The sequence below is a fragment of the Schistosoma mansoni genome, chromosome 2 (genome assembly GCF_000237925.1).
Source record: "Schistosoma mansoni strain Puerto Rico chromosome 2, complete genome".
Taxonomy (NCBI): Eukaryota; Metazoa; Platyhelminthes; class Trematoda; order Strigeidida; family Schistosomatidae; genus Schistosoma; species Schistosoma mansoni.
Window position 1 is genome coordinate 10378090 of NC_031496.1, and position 7147 is coordinate 10385236.

Here is a 7147-nt window from a genome sequence, read left to right on the forward strand (position 1 = left end):
ATACTAAACAAACTGACCACATCGTGCCATAAAATAGAAAATAACATTTGTACAAGATTTAGCCAAATGTGGCTGTGAATGTGGGAGGCAGTAATTAATGAACTGGGGATAACTCAAGAGTGGTAAATCGTATAATAATAGTTTATAGTTCGAAATAAAGCTTATAATAAGAGGAACACGAATACGAATAGTTTGGTTACTTAAGAATTATACAATAGGAAATATGCGTATCATATTGGTCCATAAATGGTCCTCAGAGTTACCATTCATAATTCTCCACGAGATACAACAAAAACATAGTTTTGCTTTTTGTTTTTGGAAAGAAAAGGTATGTTCAATGTAAATTATGCTTATTTTCAACTGAGATATCTGATAGATTAGATAATCACAAAATAGATGAAGATTGATGAAAAGTGTTGTTATAAATCTACTTTCTTTTTCCCATTACCAGTTTCGCTTTACATTAAGGATAATCAGCTTCGATAAATAATCATTAGAAAACAATAAGAGTTAACTTCGGTATCAAAAGGCATCTATTATAAACATAGCGAAGGACTATCTAAATAGAAAGACAACTGACTATCTGTTTCTGATTTATAGCTCTTGATAATATAAATAAGAAACAATTATCATAAAAAAAGCGTATATGAGTACTGACTAAATTCACTTGGAATTGTTTGTTTGAATCTTCCCATTGACGTTTAGGACTGCAATTGATCAGTCACTTGTTGGCATATGTGCATACTGTACGTATTGCCTCGGTATTACCTTAATTCACAAGCATTATAAGCAAAGATGGATAGTTGTTTGCAGTGGATAAAGCGATGGCGTTTGAAGCGAAAGGTACTGGGTTCGAGTCCCAGAGTGAACATCAACTCTGAGATGCAGGTACATTCAGCTGACGAGTCCAAAATAGGACGAAACGCGCGTCAAAGTGGATTCCACTGCTAGCCACTGTCCATCTTTGTTTATGAATACCTATTGGTTTCAAAATTGTATCGCTTCACAAATAGTCGTCGCTGATTGTTATATCGGAATCACTTATTACTTATACTTGTAAAAACTAACAACCACCGCTATTCCCACGACGCGAAAGTAAGAACACAAAGATTAGTACAAGTGAAGGTTTATTGACTCTAAAATACGACGACCCTAGTTAAATATATACTCATCTATGTGTTGATACATATCCCCATTTTGATTAATAATTAAGATGAAATCACATGCTACGTGTCATGTTGAGCATAGTTCAGGTCAATTGAATACAACAATATCGTATGTTATACAGAATAAAATATCACATTGGAAAACAGAAACAAATACTACACCGAGTAATCATCACATCGAATTAAAACGGAAGTAATGTTGAACAAAAATCATAATGACTAAATCAATCGGATTTTGACTTTTCTTCCAGTCATATCAGTAAACTTCTTTGTACTGATTCCATGGCTGGATTGGTAGTCAGTGGAATAGTAAAGCGAAAAGAGGGTAAGTTAAAGTCATTAATACTGATATAAATCTATTGCCTAACTAAGTCAGATCTATTGTTACTTACTTACTTACTTACGCCTGTTACCCCTCGTCGAGGAGCATAGGCCGCTCACCAGCATTCTCCATCCAACTCTGTCCTGAGCAATTCTTTCCAGTTCTTTCCAGTTGCTATTCATCCTTTTCATATCGGCTTCTATTTCCCGGCGTAGTGTGTTCTTTGGCCTTCCTCTTCTCCGCTTCCCTTCACCATTCCAAGTTAGGGATTGAGTCGTGATGCACATTGGTGATTTCCTTAATGTATGTCCGATCCACTTCCAACGTCTTTTCCTAATTTCCTCTTCAGCTGGAAGCTGGTTTGTTCTCTCCCATAAAACGCTGTTGCTGATAGTATCCGGCCAATGGATGTTGAGTATTTTGCGAAGACAACTATTTATAAATACTTGTACCTTCCTGATGATGGTCGTAGTAGTTCTCAACGTTTCAGCTCCATACAGTAGGACTGTCTTGACGTTCGTATTAAAGATTCTGACCTTGAAATTGGTTGATAGTTGTTTTGAGTTCCATATGTTCTTCAATTGTAAAAATGCTGCCCTTGCTTTGCCAATCCTCGCCTTTACATCTGCATCCGATCCTCCTTGTTTATCAACGATGCTCCTCAGGTACTTGAATGTTTCCACCTCTTCCAGAGTTTCGCCATCAAGTGTGATCGGGTTGGTGTTCTCCGTGTTGCATTTGAGAATCTTGCTTTTTCCTTTGTGAATGTGGAGGCCTATCGATGCAGAGGCTGCTGCTACATTTGCTGTCTTCATCTGCATTTGTTCGTGTGTATGAGAGAGGAGGGCTAGGTCATCTGCGAAGTCCAAATCATCTAACTGATTCTGAGAAGTCCATTGTATTCCGTATTTCCCGTCAGATGTCGAATTCTTCATAATCCAGTCAATCACTAGAAGGAAGAGGAATGGGGAGAGTAGACAGCCTTGTCTGACTCCGGTCCTTACTGGAAATGCATCTGTTAGCTGTCCTCCATGCACGACTTTGCACTGTAGTCCATCGTATGAGTTTTGGATAATGTTGACAACCTTTTCAGGAACTCCATAGTGTCGAAGAAGTTTCCATAATGTTCTCCTGTCCACGCTGTCAAACGCCTCATAGTCAATGAAGTTGACGTATAGTGATGAGTTCCACTCAACTGATTGTTCAACGATGATCCGTAGTGTCTCAATCTGGTCTGTGCACGACCTATCCTTACGGAATTCAGCCTGTTGATCCCGAAGTTCAGCGTCTACTGCGTCTTTCATCCGATTCAGCAGCACTCTGTTGAAAACTTTTCCTGGTACTGATAACAAACTGATGCCTCTATAGTTTTCACATTTGCTCAGATCTCCTTTCTTTGGTATCTTGATGAGATATCCTTCTTTCCAGTCCATTGGCACTTGTTCCTCTTCCCAAATCTTCTTGAATGGAAGGTGAAGCATGTTTGCAGTTATTTCAATGTCTGACTTCAGTGCTTCTGCTGGTATATTGTCAGGTCCTGCCGCCTTCCCACTTTTGATTTGTCTGATGGCCATCTTGACTTCTTCGATCGTTGGTGGAGTGACATCTATAGGAAGGTCAGTGTGTGCTGCTTCGATGTTCGGTGGGTTCAATGGGGCTGGTCTATTCAGCAGTTCCTCGAAGTATTCTGCCCATCTTTTCCTCTGTTCTTGAATCTCAGTGATTGTCTTTCCTTCTTTGTCCTTGACTGGTCTCTCTGGTTTGCTATATCTTCCTGCCAATTTCTTCGTTGTATCATATAGTTGTCTCATATTCCCTTCTCTTGCAGCTTTTTCCGCCGTCGTTGCTAGTTCTCCCATGTATTTCTGCTTGTCGGCTTTAATGCTTTTCTTCACTTCCCTGTTTGCTTCTGCGTAGTCTGCTTGTGCTTTGACTTTCTCTGCTCGTGTTCGGCTGTTGTTAATTGCTAGTTTCTTGTTCTTCCTTTCTTGAATTTTGTCCAGGGTTCCCATAGAGATCCATTCCTTGTGATGATGCTTCTTAGGACCAAGAACCTGCTGACACGTTGAAGTTAGTGCTTCTTTTATCCCTTTCCAGTTGTCCTCCATCGTAGTTTCTTGTTCATTTAGTAGATCCTGTAGAGCTTGGAACCTGTTGTTGAGAGTTATCTTGAATTCGTGGAGCTTGTCAGTATCTCGAAGGAAGGCTGTATTGAACCTTTGTAGTGCTGTTTGTCCAGTTGTCCAGTGTTTCTTTGGCTTCAGTCTCATCTTGGCCACAACCAGGTGGTGATCTGAAGCTATGTCAGCTCCTCTCCGGTTTCTTACATCTTCCATTGATCTTCGGAACTTTTTGTTGATACAGATGTGATCTATCTGGTTCTCTGTGGTTTGTACAGCATATTTTATCAATAACTTATTGTAGGATCATGTTATATAATTGTTTTAAAAGATTTCTAAGGATCCCTAACTTGAAATCTTGAAGGGAAACGGTAAATAAGAGGGCTGAAGAACACACTACGTCGGGAATCGGAACCACACATGGGAGGAATGAATAGCAACTTGAAATAACTGGAAAGGATTGTCCAGAACAGGGTCAGAGGGAAAGTGCTGGTCGGCCTATGCCCCTCCACGAGAGGTAACAGACGTAAGTGATTAACTAACATGTGAGATGTCTTTTAAATGTATATGAAGTGTACTAGAAATGACACTCCTTATTTCGAAAATGTAACATACATGCTAAATCGATCTCAACAGGTAGGATCCAAATTATTTAGCAGAGGGGAAGAAAGTTTTTAATCTCTCTATTGTTTCGTACTTGAGCAAAATAATTCATTTTTAAAACTTGAAATTACTTAATTATCTGAAAAGATAAAATAGTTGAATTAAATTCAATTAGTATTGTTTGTTTGAATCTTCCCATCGATGTGTTAGGACTGCAACTGGTCAGGACTCAGTGGCCGAGTGGATAACGTGATGGCGTTTGAAGCGAGGGTACTGGGTTCGAGTCTCAGAGTGGACATCAACTCTGAGATGCATGTACATCTAGCTGAAGAGTCCCAAATAGGACGAAACGCGTGTCCTGGATTCCACTGCTAGCCACTATCCATCTCTGCTTAGTTGAATTAAAGTTTGACAAAGTTTTTGTTTTTTTAACATCCAACCTGCAAACGTAAAAAAATCTTCCCACCTCAAATTACAAAGGTTACTCAATATAGTAAACTCAAGATGGCCTATTATCATATCGTTATGTTCTAATCTTCATACCGTTCTTTGAATATGTAAAAGTGAATTAATTAAAAAACATGTAACAAAAAGAAAGAAAAAACTTCAATTCAAGAGAAATTAATCAGGTCATATGATAGATGTTTATACTAGCTAATCAATAGTTGGTCTTCATTTACATACCTCAAGGCCAAATATAGGTGTAACGGATGATTGATTTCAGAATTTCAGTTGAACGTTGTAGTCGTATCGAATAGAAACCATGCAGATGTTTATGTAATTAATAGTGAGAATTTGAATTATCCCATTGTTAATATTCTTGACCGAATTTTAATTCACCAAGGTTTGCAAGTGTGGGTTCTTTCGTTTCCGCACTAATCATTCGCTGTTCTCGTTCTCTTCTCTTCGATCTTCTTAACCTTGTGACATCAGATATTTTACTTTCGATTGGTGACACATACTACTTATATCTGTCAACATCAGTAGCGTACATCACAATATGATTTATAACTTCTCATAATAGTAAATTCTTATGATCGTACATGTACGTACAGTAGTAAATTTATCCTAGTTTCAAATCTTCAAAATACATTGTTTAAAACAACAACTAGATAGATTATAGAAAGGAAATTATTGGCCCGATTTCAAATACTTACCTTTCGGATGATTTTAACAAGAATGTTATAAGCTGACTTTTTTTACAGGATTATGAAGTATAAATCTAAATCAGTTTATCATTATAAATATGTAAGTAGATGTTAATCAAGAAAACAGTACGGTTTGTTTAACTATAAAGGTTTGCCTCTGTATATAAGCCAACTGATGTGAGTGAACGACTGAACCAGCCTACTTAATATACTTACGCCTCTTACCTCTCGTGGAGAAGCATAGGCAAACCACCAGCATTCTCCTTCCAACTTTCTTTTGAGCAATCCTTTCTAGTTGTTTCCAGTTGCTATTCATTCTTTTCATGTCTGCTTCCAATTCTTGACGCAGTGTGTTCTTTGGCATTCTTTACGGTTTCTCTTCAGGATTCCAAGTTAGGGCTTGCTTTGTGATGCAGTTTGATGACTTCCGAAATGTATGTCCTATTCACTTCTAGCGCTTTTTTCTAGTTTCCTCTTCAACTGGATACTAGTTTGTTCTCTCCCACAGTAGGCTGTTGCCGATAACATTTAGCCAACGTAGGGTCGGTGGGAATGGTAAGAGGCTATTTGTTTAGGTTTTATATTCTCTAACAAACATACTCAATATGTCTCGATCTCGTAGGTATAGATGAATTCTATCAAACTTAGACGAAAATCATTGATCAGTTAGGCTAAACCTACGTTATAATGAGTGGGTGATTTAATAAATAAACTTCAAGGTTATCGTATAATATCAAAATAAACTTCGATTGATATTTTCATCAATAGGTATGTTGTTGAGGATTGTTCAACTGTGTATGTTCAGGTAAATGATGAACATGGAGATTTATTAACAAAGTTTACTGAACTATTGAGTTGTTTTAATACAATGATAATTAGCTAGTAATCTTTAAGGTATTATATAGAGGGAAACTTTCAAAAAGAGTATTCAATTCTAACGAAATTAGGATTCCAATATAAGTTATATATTTCTACTTGAATAATTGGTATTCTAAACATTTTCATTCAAATGATGCTTGCATGAGTTACTATCGAAATCCAATATTACTATGTCAATACTGTCTTAAATAGATTAAGTCATTATTATACTAGGTGACAATCATTTATAATCTTATATGTGTATAGTTTCATTACAAAGTGAGTTGTCAGTAAACATCATCAAATAAAAGTGTATTAGTTAACTGGTAATTTTTGAACAATGTTATATAATCAACATAGATCCTTCACTATAAGCAAAGATGGATAGGGGTTAGCTGTGGAATCCAGGACTGCGTTTTATCCTATTTGGGACTCGTCAGCTGAATGTAACTGCACCTCAGAGTTGATGTTCACTCTGGGACTCGAACCCAGTAACTTTCGCTTCGAACGCCATCACGTTATCCACTCAACTACTGAGTCCTGATAGCCACTTGCTTGTGCAATGCGGTGAAGTTTAAATTCACTTAGTATTGTTTGTTTGAATCTTCTCATTGATGTTTAGGACTGCAAATGATCCTTCACTGTTTACAATTATTAAGAAGTGAATTTTTCACATTGTATGTTTTAATCGTTTGATGACTTAATTTTGTTTGTTTTTCATTTCTTCCTCTTCTTCTTCTTCTTCTAATTTACATAGTTTTGTAATTAAAAATAAATGATTAGATAGAAAATAGATGTTATTTCAATACTTTTTATGTAAATTTATGGTAAGTTAGTAGTATGTTTTGATAAATTTATTTTGTAACTGGTCTTTATTACTCTTAAATAATAAGTACAGAGGAAAGACAATTAAATAGTTACTTATGATAA

The 7147-nt window shown here is 36.7% G+C and overlaps 1 non-coding gene across 1 annotated transcript; it reads left to right on the forward strand.

Annotated features, from left to right (window-relative positions):
• Positions 1-4438: 4438 nt before the first annotated feature.
• Positions 4439-4509, forward strand: Smp_tRNA_01601_Pseudo_TTG.1.1. The gene has a single exon. It is a non-coding gene (tRNA).
• Positions 4510-7147: the final 2638 nt, after the last annotated feature.